The sequence below is a fragment of the Trichosurus vulpecula genome, chromosome 3, assembly GCF_011100635.1.
Source record: "Trichosurus vulpecula isolate mTriVul1 chromosome 3, mTriVul1.pri, whole genome shotgun sequence".
NCBI lineage: Eukaryota > Metazoa > Chordata > Mammalia > Diprotodontia > Phalangeridae > Trichosurus > Trichosurus vulpecula.
In genome coordinates, this window is record NC_050575.1 from 19,906,142 (window position 1) to 19,921,498 (window position 15,357).

At 42.7% G+C, this 15,357-nt stretch overlaps 1 protein-coding gene across 1 annotated transcript in view; it reads left to right on the forward strand.

Moving 5' to 3' along the window:
- Positions 1-15,357, forward strand: part of KIF26A (kinesin family member 26A) — a 169,110-nt gene that overhangs the window by 100,160 nt on the left and 53,593 nt on the right. The gene's annotated exons all lie outside the window — the stretch shown is intronic.

Below are 15,357 nucleotides of genomic sequence, written 5' to 3' on the forward strand. Positions count from 1 at the left end.
TCTGCTTCCATCTACATTCAGACTCCATCAGTTCTTTCTCTGGAGGTGGATAGCATTTTCCATTATGAGTCTTTTGTAATTGTCTTAGGTCATTGTGTTGCTGAGAATGTTGCTGTTACTGTGTACAGTGTTTTCCTGGTTCTGCTCATTTTGCTTTGCATCAGTTCATGTAAGGTTTTTTCTGAAATCTGGCTGCTCATAATTTCTTATTGCGCAATAGTATTCCATTACATTCATGTACTACAACTGGTTTAGCCATTCCCCAGTTGATGGACATCCCCTCAATTTTCCAATTTTTGGGGCTGCTTTATAGTTTTGTTGATTAGACTTGAGAAGGTTCCAATATGCAGATTAAAGTTAAAAGTGTGTGCTTATGTTTTCCCTCTCAGAGAGCCTGGTTGTTAAATGTTTACTAGCACACCACAGGGTGTCACCGAAGGCTCTGGGCCTTTACTTTTTGCTAACTTATCCTTGATCTTTTAGGCTCATACATTAGACCTTGAAGGGACCTTGAAGGTTATTTAGTTCAGGACCTTTGTTTTAAAGTTAAGGAAAGTGAGGAGCAACTGAATTTAACCTGAATACAGGTGAAAGCACTGTTTAGACTCTGGAGGAGAACCAGGATGGTGAATAGACCGGGGATTGTAATAGGTGAAGATCATTTGGAGAAATTGGAGATATTTAGCCTAGAAAACAGAAGACTTGGAGGGATGGGATAGCTTTCTTCAAGTATCTAAAAAGTTTTCAGGGCAGCCAGGTGGCATGGAGTCAGGAAGACTCATTTTCCTGAGTTCAAATTTGGCCTCAGATCAAGTCACTTAACCCTGTTTGCCTCAGTTCCCCTCACCTGTAAGATAAGCTGGAGAAGAAAATAGCAAATCACTCCAGTATCTTTGCTAAGAAAACCCCAAATGGGGTCATGAAGAGTCGGAATGACTGAGCAAAAAAAGTTTCCACAGAGGAATAGGATCAGATGTATTCTGCCTGACTCTAGAGGTCAGGGTGAAGAGTAAAAAGATAGTTGCAGAGATGAAGATTTTGGCTGAGAGTAAGAAAAAAAAAGGACTTCCTAACAATCAGACTTATTCAAAATTGGAATGGGCTGCCTCAGGAAAATAGATTGAGAGCTGGAAGGAGCCTCACAGGGTGTCTAGTCTGGCGGTTCTCAAACTTTTTGGTCTCAGGACCCCTTCTTAAAAATTGAGGGCCTCTTCTACCTAAACTAATTTACTTATTCAGTGCCATACCAATCAAACTACCAACAAATTATTTTATAGAGCTAGAAAAAATAAAAACAAAATTCATCTAGAAGAACAAAAGGTCCAGAATATCAAGGGACTTAATGAAAAAAAAATGCTAGGGAAGGAGGCCTAGCCATACAAGATGTTAAACTGTACTATAAAGCAGCAGTCATCAAAACTATTTGGTACTGGCTAAGAAATAGAGTGGTGGATCAGTGAAATAGGTTAGGTACACAAGATGCAGTAGTCACCCAAAGATTCCAGCTTCTGGGATAAGAACTCACTGTTTGACAAAAACTGCTGGGAAAACTAGAAAATGATATGGCAGAAACTGGGCGTTGACCAATATCTTACACCGTATACCAGAATAAAGTCTAAATGGGTACGTGATCTAGGTATAAAGGCTGATACTATTAACAATTTAGGGGAGCAAGGAATAGTTACCTGTCAGATTTATGGAGAAGGGAAGAATTTATGACCAAACAAGAGATAGAAAACATTATGAAATGCAAAATCGATAATTTTGATTACATTAAATTGAAAATGGTTTGTACAAACAAAGCCAATACAGTTAAGACTAGGAGGGAAGCAGAAAACTGGGAAAGAATTTTTTGCAGCCAGTGTCTCTGATAAAGGCTCCATTTCTAAAATATATATAGAGAACTGAGTCAAATTTATAAGAATACAAGTTATTCCCCAATTGATAAATGGTCAAACGATATATGAACAGTTTTCAGAGGAAGAAATTAAAGATATCTATAGTCATATGAAAAAATGCTCTACATCACTACTGATTACAGAAATGCAAATCAAAACAACTCTTAGGTACCACATCACACCTGTCAGATTGGCTAACATGACAAAACAGGAAAATTATACATGCTGGAGAAGATGTGGGAAAATTGGAACACTGTTACATTGCTGGTGGAGTTATGAACTGATATAACCATTCTGGAGAGCAATTTGGAACTATACCCAAAGGGCTATAAAAATGTGCATACCCTTTGACAGTGCAGTGCCACTTCTAGGTCTGTATCCCAAATACAAATGGGAAAAGGACCCACGTATACAAAAATATTTATAGCAACTCTTTTTGTGGTGGCAAAGAATTGGAAATTGAGGGAATGCCCATCAATTGGGGAATGAATGAACAAGTTGTGATATATGAATGTGCTATAAGAAATGAGGAGCAGGCAGACTTCAGAAAAACCTGGAAAGACTTATATGAACTGATGCTGAGTTAGGGGAACAGAACCAGGAGAACATTATACACACTTACAGACAGATTGTGCGATGACTAATTTTGACAAACTTGGCTCTTCTCAGCAATGCAAGGTTCTAAGACAACCCTAAAAGGCTCATGATAGAAAATGTTATCCACATCCAGAGAAAGAAATATGGAGTCTGAATGCAGATTGAAGCATGCTATTTTCTCTCTCTTTTGGTTTTGTTTCTTCTGTCTTGTGGTTCATTCCATTGGTTATGATTCTTCTTTGCAACATAACTAATGTGAAAATATGTTCAATGGGAATGTATATGTAAAACCTATAACAGATTGCATGCCATCATGGGGAGGGGGAAAGAGAGGGAAGGGGAGAAAATTTAAAACTCAAAAGCTTGTGGAACTGAATGTTGTAAACTAAAAATAAATAAATTAATTAAAAGAATTGAGGACCTCTAGAAGTCTTTGGGTTTGTAGGTTATCCATTGATGATGACCATATTAGAAATCAAAACTGATAAACATTTATTTATTCATTTAAGAATAAATATAAATGAATTTATTTAAAAATAATAATAAACTTTTATGTTAGCATAAATAACATATTTTTATGAAAAATAACTTCCAAAACAAAAAAATATTTAGTGAGAAAAGTGACATCGTTTTACATATTTTTGCAAATCTCTTAATGTTTGGCTTAATAGCAGACAGCTGGATTCTAATATCTGTTTCTGCAGTCAATCTGTTGTGATATGTTGAAGTATGTGAGGAAAATCTGGTGTTAAGGTAGTCAGTCGGTCAGCTTTTATTAAGTACCAACTGTATGCCAGGCACTGACGGAGAAAGGTCAAAGACACCCCCTGCTCTCAAGGAATTCAGTCAATTGAGGGAGAGAACATGCAAACAGCTATGTATATATACAGGATAAATTTGAAATAACATAAATTTGAAATTCCCATAGAGTGGGAAAAGAGAGGACTATTTTAATAGGCAAATAATGTGTCAGTATTATTATGACAATAGCTTTGGCCTCAACAACCCCCTTGAAAGTGTTTCAGGAGCCCCCCAGTGGTCTGCAGATCACACTTTGATAACCACTGCTTAGTCTATTCCCTTATTTATAAATGAGGAAACTGAGTCCCAGAAGGGGTGTCTTATCCAAGGTCACACAGTGAGTTCCCCATCACTGGGTGTCTGCAAGTAGGTATCTTTTATAAATGACATTGAACTGATAATTCCTAGGTTCTAATGTCACTTCTGCCATCAGATCCTTCTTTGACTTTCAGCAAGTCACATCCTTGGGTTTCAGTTTCTCCATCTGTTAGGGAAAAGATTCCTTTTCAATTATGAGTTGGACTAGTTGCCCTCTGAGTTTCCTTCCCACTGTGGTTTTGAGATTCTATAGTTTTGTGGCTTCCTTCAGTTCCTAGAGAAGGAATCCTATGGAGGGCCTCACCAGCTTGGTCCTCTCTCTGGGCTGACCACTTTCCCCCAGGGGCAGGGGCCTGAAAGGGAGGGGCCTGCATTCTATTGTTTCAGACTTCCCCCTCAGCCCGACTCATGGGGAGGCCCCAGGCTGGCGCCTTGGGGGAGGTTTGCCAGGCTGGGGAGGCCTGAGTGAAACCAACTGGCCAGATCCTCTGATGGACAGCCGACAGACAAGCAGTTTCAGTCCAGAGAGGCCTCGTTCCTTCTGTAAACAGACCCAGGGGCCTCCTCCCTGATTATGTGGAGAGACATTGACACCAGTGATTAATTTGGGGGAGGAGGAGATGGGCAGAAGGAAGTGACCCAAGCAGTTTCTAAGAGGGAGGGGAGAGAGAGCTACAAGAGATAACTTTTCCCTTCTCTTCCAAGTGGACTCCCCTAGAGCTGCAAAAGTGGCAAAGAGGGCAGGAAGGTGTGTTTTTAGGGGAGCAGAAGCTGAGTCTCAGCCACAGGGCAGAGGCCTGATATTGGGGGGAGGGCTGGCTCCTGTCAAGGAAGATACATGGAATGGGAGTAGCTAAAGGCCTGAGGCTTCGGGTTTCTGTTGCTTCTTAAAACACCAGGTGTTGCCTGGTCTTTAGGAAAGGGCTGTCTGTGTTTGGAATTTTTCACTTCCTCTTCTGAGACTCACTCCATTAACTGTGGGGTTGAAGGTGGGAGAGGGTGTTAGTAGAGAGAGGAAGGGAGGTCCTTTTGGGGATCTGTGTAGCTAGACCCTGAATCTAATGTTCTCTTTAAGCTATGGCCCCCAGAATTTAACATAATGCTCCAGATGAGACTATAAGGCCTGAGCAGAGGCTTGCTATCATCTATTTGTTTCTCTCTCAATGGGGTGTAAGATGGAATTAACGATTTTAATTGCTGCAGAACATCGGTAACTCATATTGATGTCCAGTATACCCCGCAGGGCAGCTAGGTGAGGAAGTGGATGGAGCTCCTGCCCTGGAGTCAGGAGGACCTGAGTTCAAATTTGTCCTCAGACACTTAATAGTTCCATGACGCTGGGCAAGTCACTCGACCCTATTTACCTCAGTTTCCTCTTCTGTAAAATGAGCTGAAGACGGAAGTGGCAAACCATGCCAGTATCTTTGCCAAGAAAACCTCAAATGGGTCATGAAGAGTTGTCATGACTGAAAAACTGACTGAACCACAGCAAATTTCCCAGTCAAATTGACGTCTAACCATGGCTTCTCTATCTTCTGTTTGCAAAGTTGATTTTTTTATATTCAAGTGAGGTTTTACATTCTCCCTAGTGACTTTCACCTGGTTTGTTATCTTTTCATCATCCATACATTTGATGAGCATCCTATCTATGCCTTTATCTCTGGTCATTGATAAAAATGCTAAACCGGTCTAGGGTCAGGAGAAGATCTCTGAAACACCTCACTAGAGACCTCCTGCCACATGGATTTGGAATTGTTAACAATGAGTCTTTGAGTCCAGCTATCCAATCAGTTCTGAATTTATCTAATTGTATTCTCATTTTGTCCTTTCTCCATCTTCTCCATAAGAATAGCATGAGATACGTTATCAAAGCTTTGCTAAAATCTAGGTAATTGTATCCATAGCATTCCCTTAATTTATCAGTACGGCAACCCTGGGGCAGCTAGATGGTGCAGTGGAGAGAGAGCACTGGCCCTGGAGTTAGTTCAGATTTGTCCTCAAGACACCTACTGGCTATGTGACCTTGGGTAAGTCACTGAACCCTGTTTGCCTCAGTTTCTCATCTATAAAATGAGCTGCAGAAGGAAATAGCAAACCATTCCAGTATCTCTGCCAAGACAACTCCAAATGCGGTCATGGAGAGTCAGACACGACCGAACAACAACTAAATAGTCACCCTGTCAAGGAAGGAAATAAGATTGGTTTGGCACGGCCTGTTCTTGATGAGTCTCTGCTGGCTTTTCGTTATCATTGCTTTCCTTCCTAGATGTTTATCAACGATCTTGTCATGATCCTTCCCAAAACTTTCCCAGGAATTGAAGTCAAGTTAACCGACCTATAGGTGACCAACTCTTTTCTCTTTCCATTTTTGAAAATCAAGACAACATTGGCCCTTCTCCAGTCTGGTGGGATCTCTCCTATGCCCCACAATCTCTCCAACATCACTGATAGTGGATCAGCCATCATTATCTACCCAATCTTGGCACACTGTCTTCTTAATTATCTTGGCTATCGACTCCAGTTAGCCAATATGGTTCTGCCATTTCAAGGGCAAGGGTCATTCCCTTTGTGTGAAAAAAAGATCTACCTCTTTTAATGGCCTGCACCCTCAGGATTGAGTCAACAGTATGAGCTGGAAACCAGAAGAAATAAACGCTTCTAGGTCCCTTAAGGGAGGAAGGAGTGTCCAGAGCAAGGTGGGTTTTAACATCACTGTGTTCTGTCCTAGTCGTACTACGCATGGAGTATTGTCTTTAGTTCTGGGCACTACTCTGTAGCACGGACATGGGAAAAACTCAAGAGATTCCAGAGCAGGGCAACCAGGGTGATGAAAGCACTGAAGACAGTCTTAAAGGGACCAAGGGAAGGGACTGGGAAGATTTAGCCCGGGGAAGAGAAGACAGGGAAGGGAGTGTAAGCAGCTGGGCTGGATTTCAAACCTGTGCTGTTTCCAGCCCGGAAAACACTCAATTTTACAGGTAGCATGGTATGATGTGGCAATGGGAGAATGTCTATTAAATACGATGCAAACCTTACAGTGCTATTTAAACATGAACTGGGCTTTATCCATGGAACCCAAGGCCCTGGAGGAGAGAGAACTTGCTTGAGATATTGTTTGCCCTCTCTGTACTCCCTCCCTTCCTCCCTCTCCCCCTTTCCCACTGCCTCCCTCTCCCTTACTCCCTCCCTCCCTTCCCCCCTCTCTCCCTTTCCCCCTCCCTCCGTTCCTCCCTCCCTTCCTCCCTCCCTCCCTCTTCTGTCTGTCTGTCTGTCTGTCTCTTTCTATCTTTCTTTACTTTTCTTTTTCTTGCTACCTTTCCGTCAGCTTGTCTATATGTCATTCTGTCTGCCTGTATATGAGTTTAGTTTCTTCACCTGAAAAAGGCGGGGTGGTACCACCTACTTCACAGGGTTGTTTTGAAGTTCTAAGAAGAATGAGAAACACCATGGACAAATACACAGCTGTCCCTGCATGGAACCGGCAATGTGCTGAATGAGGAGTTATGTGACTTGAGTTAGAATCTTGGCAACACTATGTGGTACAATAGATAGAATGCTGGGTCTGAAGTCAGGAAGACCTGGGTCCAAATGTGACCTCAGACAGCTGTGTGACCCTGGGCAAGTCACATAACTTCTAGCTGCCTCATTTTTGTCCACTGTAACATTGAGATAATAATAGCCCCCACCTCCCAGAGCTGTTGAGGATCAAATAAGATAATGGTTGTAAAGCGCTCGGCAAGTGCCTGGCACATAGTAGGTGCTTGTTTCCTTCTTCCCTACTTGAAAAGAAAAAGCATTTCCAAAGCCCTTACTGTGTGCCAAGCTCTGGAGATACACATAGGAAAGGAAGACAGTCCTTACTTTCAAGGAGCTTGCTTTCTAATTAGGGGAGACGACCCAAATTCAGGGAGATGACATAGACACACATGTACATATAGCAGGGTTCTGCTACTCCTGTACTGTCAAGCAAGTAAATTAACCTCCCTGGGATTCAGTTTCCTTACCTGTAAAATAAAGGGTTGGGGAAATATGTCTCCCCTCAGTCCCTCCCAGCCCGAGGCCTATGATTCTCTGTTTTCCTGGGATCCTATGTGTAAGGTGGCATTCCATTATATTCTTCCAACGGTGTCACCACTTAGAATGTTTATGACAACTGTCTTCCCATCTTCCTTGCTCTCCCCATTCCACCCCTCCAGTCCTGCCCCCCGCCCCAAGCCATTCTCCAGGGATGAATATTTGTTTATGTACTTAGATCCAACTCTAGGCAAGCCTGATCTCTTGGTCCTATGCACAGGGTAATTGAACTTCGGGTAGGCCTGCTGGGCAGCCCTGTGAATCCTCTATAATCTGTGGATTGTTCAGAGGAGCGGGTTAGGGCCTGTCCCTTGTCGCCGTTATATTTGAGTGCCCCTAAATGTGTCGTAGATTACTTTTATTTTCTGCTATGACACCTCGCTATGAGGAAGGATGTCCCTGGAGTATCTTAAAAGACAACTCCTATTAAAGAGAAAAGGAGTTAAACAAAATGCAGGCGGTAGATCTCACAGCAAGGGAGGCAGATAATATAGAGCTGCTCTGTGCAAGGTTTAATTGGAAGGGGAGATGGGGCTCATGGCCTGAGAGTCCAAGGTGTGGTTCCACTCCAAGGGTTTCATTTGGCACACTAAATAAATAACAGTCTTTGGGAAGAGAGGAAGAGGGAGCAAGGCCTTTAGAATTGAGAGGTCTGAGGATGAGCAGACATCAGGCGAAATGGTAAATAAAATAGGAGATCATGGAGCCATGTGGCAGGCTGGTAGAGACCACAAGAGTCTGTCAGGACCGCCCCGGAAAGAAAATCTGAGTCCTTTTCTGACCTCAAGTAGAGAATGAATCCTAGGACATGAGACGCAGAGGGGACCTTAGAACATAGAACACAGAGTGTCGGAGCTGGAAGGGACTTGAGAGCGTGGGATCACAGAAGAGAATGCAAAACCTGGAAGGAGCTTTTAAAAGTGGAAATTGAATCATTGCCCATATTTATACAGCACTTTAAAAAGAGATCATGTGAGCTCGTAGGAGTGGGGGTCAAGAACTGGAAGAGACCTCAGAGGTCATCCAGTCCAACTTCTTTCTTTTACAGATGAGGAAATTGAGTCTCAGGGAGATTTGCCCAAGGTCACATAAGTTGTAAGCATCAGAGATAAGATTTTAATTCACCTTTCCTGACTCCATTGCTATATTTGGCACTTAATAAATCTGTATTTCCTTCCTTCCTTCCTTCCTTCCTTCCTTCCTTCCTTCCTTCCTTCCTTCCTTCCTTCCTTCCTTCCTTCCTTCCCTCCTTCCTTCCTTTCTTCCCTCCCTCCCTCTTTCCCTCCTTCCTTCCTTCCTGCCCTCTCCCCTTCACTCCTTCCCTCCTTCCTTCCTTCCTCCCTCCTTCCTTCCTTCTTCCCTCCCTATCCTCTTTCCCTCATTCCTTCCTTCCTCCTTCCTTCCCTCCTCCCCTCCTTCCCTCCTTCTTTCTTTCCTTCCTTCCTTCTTTCTATCGTCCATCGGCACTGTCCTATGCTACCTCCCAAGAGAGCTAGCCTCATCATCATTAACACCTGGCTTCAAATCATGCCTCTGGCCATGCCGGTTATGTGACCTTGGATAAGTCATTTAATAATCCCTTGATGCCCCAATCTACTCTCCTCTAAGAATATGTATTTCAGAACATCTGCAGAAATGCTATAGTAGAAGGAGTTTCCTCACTGTGAGTCTGGGAGGGAAAAAGAAGGTTTTCAAAATACTCTACCGATGTTTTCTTATTAGTTCCATAACAATCCTGTGCAGTCAGTGCTATGATGATTCCTGTTGTACCAATGACGAAACTGAGGCTTAAGTAAGTCAGGTGACTTTTCCAGAGTCACTCAGCTTCTAGGTGTTTGAGGTGATTTTCAAACCCAGGTTTTCTGGACTCCATGTCTGCTGGTATCAAACTCATGGCCAGCAAACTCCCCAGTGGGGTCAAATTGGATTAAAATGTGATTGAGAAATGTTTAATAGAATAAATAAAAATACAACGTAGATAATATTAATTTGTGCTTTTCTAAGCCAATATGCAGCTGGGAGGGGTCAATTAATTTGACCCCACTTCACTATAATGCTTTGAGCTGAAAGAGATTTTAGAACATAGAACAGAGGATGTCAGAGCCAGAAGGGATCTTTGAGGACACAGAATACAATATATCTAGAATTCCAGAAGTGGAAGGGACTTGAAGGAACCTTAGGATAATCTTTTTTCTTTTTTTTTTTAAATTAAGGCAACTTTTAAAATTTTTTTTTTCTTTTTGCGGGGGGGGGGGGGAAGGCAGGGCAATTGGGGTTAAGTGACTTGCCCAAGGTCACACAGCTAGTAAGTGTGTCAAGTGTCTGAGGCCAGATTTGAACTCAGGTCCTCCTCACTGCAGGGCAGGTGCTCTACTTACTGGGGCACCTAGCTGCCCCGACCTTAGGATAATCTAACCCAACTCCTTCACCTAGCATTTGGGGAAACTGAGTCTCAAAGACAGAGAAGTGACTTTGTCAAGTTAGCAGAGCCAGTGAGTAGCAGAGGCAGGTTTTGAACCCGTATCTTTTAGCTGAGTGCCACAGTCTTTCACATTTCCCACACCTAGTCTCACCTCCTTGTTTTGTAGATGGGAAAACTTGAGACCCAGAGTAGGGAGAGATCTGCTTGAGATGGTGTGGCCATAAACCTGATGGATACTGAACTCCCTTTCCCCGAGTCTGCTGGGCGGAAAACCACCTGCTTTATTCTTTGGCATTCTTCTAGATATGCCCAAGGTTCTCAGTTGTTGTTGCTGTTCTGTCCTTTCGTTCATGTCTGATTCTTCAAGACCCCATTTGGGGCTTTCTTGGCAAAGATACTGGAGTAGTTTGCCGTTTCCTTTTCTGGCTAATTTTACAGATGAGGAAACTGAGGCAGACAGGGTTATGTGACTTGCCCAGGGTCACACAGCTAGGAAGTGTCTGAGGCTGGATTTGAACTTGGGAAGAGGAGTCTTCCTGACTCCAGGCTGGGTATGCCATCCATTATGCCACCCAGCTGCCCCCAAGGTCCTTAGATCACCTCTTTATTTGTTCTGTCGATCACCTGTAAATATTCTATATTCCTAGTCCCCGAGGTGTTCACCTCTCTGAAAGTTCTTAAGGGGTGGGCTTAGGGACTTTAAGGTTGAATTAAACCGAGGATGCCTAGTCCTTAGTGGGAGGTGTTGGCCAATGCCCACCCCCCAGATTGAGAAAGTAGTTGGTAATGTGCACATAATTACAATAACGTGGTTGCTGTTAAACGATTCCTCTGCCTGGGAGAGCATTACCAGTCATTGCCCCCTGCTTCTGGGGTGAACTTGTTCTTGGATTTCGGCAGAGCATTTTTGTTTTTGGTTTAAATAGTCATTAGTTATCTTTTAATTCTGCACCTGGAGAGCCCAGGGAATGAAAAGAGGAGGTTGAATCATAAGGGCGCTCCAGGAAATAATAACGTTTCATTTCTATAATACTGTAATGTTAAGAAAGTGTTTTCTCAAGAAACTGCATGAGGATCACAGAGTTTAGCAGGAAGGGACTCTAGAGATCATGTAACCCCAGCGTCTTCGTTCTACAGGCTCACTGGCGTGAAATGCCATGTCCTAATCCACAGGCAGAGGCAGGATTTGAACTCAGCTCCCTTGACTCTACATCCTATGTTCTTTCCACTGAACCACACTGCTTCCCATACTGAGGATATGATTGATTCTCCCCATTTTACAAATGAGAAGGGTGATTCTCAGAGAGTTAAGTGAGATTTGCCGATGGCTTTTCCCATTCCTTTTGTTTGTTTGTTTGTTTTTTGAAATTAAGTACTTCCCTCCCAACCAGCCTGTGATCTTTCTCTGCTTTGAGGTCTCTGGCTCTCTTCCTGGTTCTCCTGCAAGTCCCAGAATGCTAGGACTTGAGTTCTCATGTGCTGAGCTGGAAATCAGCTTAAAAAACAACCCGGTGAAGAAAGTACTGGGAGTTATAATTGCACCCCTTTTAGCTGAAGAAACAGGTTTTGTGGAGGGAAATGACTTAGCTAGGGTCACACGGCTAGGAAGTATCGGAACTGATAATCCAACCTAATTTCCCTTCTTATTGAACCAGATGAGTCTTTCTGCTACGCTGCAGTGCCTCTCACAAAACGCTGCCCTTTTAAGATAAACCAATAACAGTTTGTCTTTGGGTGACGCAGTGGATAGAGTGCTGAGCCAGGAGTCAGGAAGACCTGAGTTCAAATCCAGCATCAGATACTTAGTGGCTGTATTACCCTAAGCAAGTCACTTGACCGTTGCCTGCCTCAGTTTCCTCAACTGTAAAATGGGGATGATAACAGTACTACCTACCTCACAGGGTTGTTGGTGGGAGGATCAAATAGGACAATATTTATAAAGCACTTAATACACAGCAGGTGCTTAATAAATGTTTGTTTCCTACCTCTCCTTTTGAAATTCATTTCACTTCTGACACTGTGTAGAGTGGTTGAGAATTTTGTCCTTTTCTGACCCCAGTAGAGAATGAACCCAGAACACCAGAGCTGGAAGGGACCTTAGCACATAGAACACGGAAGGGACTTGAGAACATAGGATCACAACATAGAATGCCAGACCTGGAAAGAACTTTAGAATGGGAAATTGAATAATTGTCCACAATTGCCTGCTTCTTTAAAGAGAGGTTATGTGATGCGGAGAATAGTGCTCCTAGGATCATAGATCAAGAGCCGGCAGAGACCTCAGGGGGTCATGCAGTCCAACCCCTTTCTTTTAAACTGAGACTTAGGAGGGGTGCTGTAACATTTAGCTGCAAGACAGTCTCTACCTTAATGGAACTTATTGAGAGATGAAATTTAGAGGTTTTTGAATCATTCCTTTTATGCATTAGAACTTAAAAAAATTTTTTTAACCATTTAGAACGGGAATTTTTCTAAAACAACTCACACATTCCTGGGGGTCAAACGTGGATAACGCTATCTCTGCTTACCCTATAAGTTTGTTTGATCTAATTTAATCAGATAAGACTATATAAAAATGCTTTTCACTGGGCCTGAAGTCAGGAAGACTCATCTTCCTGAGTTCAAATCTGGCCTTAGACACTTACTTAGCTCTGTGACCCTGGGCAAATCACTTAAACTTTTTGCCCCAGATTCCTCACCTGGAAAATGAACTGAAGAAGGAAATGGCAAGAAAACTCCCAATGGGGGGTCAGGAACAATAACAAAGAATCCAGATCTGCCACTCTTGGTTCTTACAGTGTTGCCTTGGGCCCTGAGATTTGCTTCAGGTCACACAGTCAGAATCTGTGGGAGGTGGGACTGGGCGTCCTCCTGACTCTGAGGCCATTCTCTATTGATTATTTCACTGTCTCCCTTCCTCCTTTTCCCCCTTCTCCTCTTTCTCTTCTTCCTCCTCCTCCTCCTTCATCATCATCATTTATTACTGGCATTCAGATAGAAATGGTCTTAGGACAAATCTCTATCCTATTATTCATTCTTCTTTCGTATTTAATATTCTACTGATCATTACCTAAGGGAATAAAATAACTACCTTTTGTAGTTGAGTAAAAGTATTAGTAGCATCCTCTGTAGGCTCACCAAACAACACCCATGGCAGAAATGACAAACAGGAAGGGCATGTGCCTCACACACCTAATTTTGGCATTTTCTGCTAGGTCTCTAGATCTCAAAAGCTATTTGTTCCATATATCTTGGAGATCAAGAGCACAGCTTATTGGTTGAGTTCTCCAGGGTATCTTGAGGGCTGTATTTATAAGTATGGTCAGTCTATGAAAAATAATGAGTCTCTGATGTATAATTTCTAGCCACTGGGTAGTGTCTTGCTAGGTATTTGGTAGGTGCTTCTCCGCATAATCTACATCTACCATTAAGTCTTTAACTCTTCAGGATAAGCCTTCTATAATTTCAGGTAGCAGTGATTCAATCCTGAATTTCTGATCATGAATCTCTCCATTCCATGAATTTGGATGACTCAACTATGTTCTGTGCTGCGTTGTTGATATACTCTTGGCTGAGGTTGGGTGGAAGATGGAAGATACTACTCATGGAGGGTCTTTTGATTCTACACTTGGATCTTATTATCCATAACCATATCCACGTCCACGTCCATGTCCATGTCCATGTCCATGTCCACGTCCATGTCCATGTCCATGTCCATGTCCATATCCATATCCATATCCATATCTGTTATCTTTCTTCGTCATCATAACCTTATTCTTTTCATCTTTCTTTTTGGCTGGGGCTCAGATAAAAACGATCCTGAGACAAGTTGATATCCTGTTACTAGTCTTTCATATTGTTATTTTTGTTATTTTTGAGGATACAAGCCAATGTATGTGAATATACCTGGAAAAGTAGAAAGTTCAATACATGAGAGTCAGCCTAGTATGGTGGGAAAAGCCCAGAAGACCTGGGTTTGAGAGCTGGCTCTCCTACTTCTACCTGGAGGACCTCGAACAAGTCACTTGAATTCTCCGGATGTCAGTTTCTCCATCTGTAAAATGAATGTAAGGATTCAATCTGTGGTTCTCAAAGAGTATTCTATAGCAGTGAGTTTTTCCAGGTGTAACCTAGATTGTACAGAGCTAGCATGCAACTCCCCCATGGTTTTGCCGATGTATATAATCTGTATACCTTAATACTTTGCAGCAAAGAATAATACTGTTGTGAGCCCCTCCTGTATCTTCTCCCCCCTCCAAAAAAATTGATAACCACTGAATGAGGTGATCTCCAAAGTTTCTTCCAGGTCTGACATTCTGCAATTATAAGATCATTTTTCCTGCTTTAAATTCTGTCACTTGATCATTACGTATGAATATTATATGTTTTTCTGGATGGCTCATCAGAGTCATTATTAGAAGCACCAGTTACTGGAATGCAGAGATACCCCTGTGGGCCTCTTGGAGCTTGGGGGGCTGTTTCCCTGGACACTAAATATCTCCAGATGGCTGGGCCTTTTGCATTCTTGTGTCTGCTATTTATAGTTCTTTTGTCTCTTTCTTCGGTGTCAGGCTGACCCTACCCCCACCACTCTTACTGTGCCTGCTTCTTACGAGCAGTATGGTGTAATGGTGAGAGCCCTGAATTTGGAATCAGAAGACTGGGTTTGGATCCTGGCTTGGTTACTCATTGCCTATGTGATCTTGGGCAAATCATAGCTTCCCTAAATCCTACTGAGGAACTAGCTAATCTGTAAGGTTTCTCCTGGCTCCTAGTCCTGTGATTTTCTAAACATCTGTTTCTAATTTGCTGTGGTCCTAGGAACCCGAGGAGTCCAGTTCAGTAAGAATTATGGTAAAATGAAAGTAAATGATCTCTGAGTGAAGCCTTAGGGCCTCTTCTCCCCTGTGAGTAACATGCATGAGCTTAGTGCAGGTACTTCGGACCACCTGCTCTCTCTGCTCAGGGGTCTCTTGCTTTCTTCTTGGTTCTTGTATGAGCTCCATAACGTCACGGTTGGTATAGAGCTGAATTCTCACTAGTTGAACTAATTTCATCTGGAAATTAGCTTGGAGGGGGCAGCTTTAGGATGTAGGAGTGGCAGGTGTGTTCATTCCTCATTCTTTAATTTTTCAGTGATACTTTTCATTCACACTTCTCTTCTGTCACGCAAAAATCCACAAGAAGTGCCTTTGGGGTTTCAAGCCCCGAATGTCTAGATTTCGTCCAAAGGCTTTTCCTCCAAAT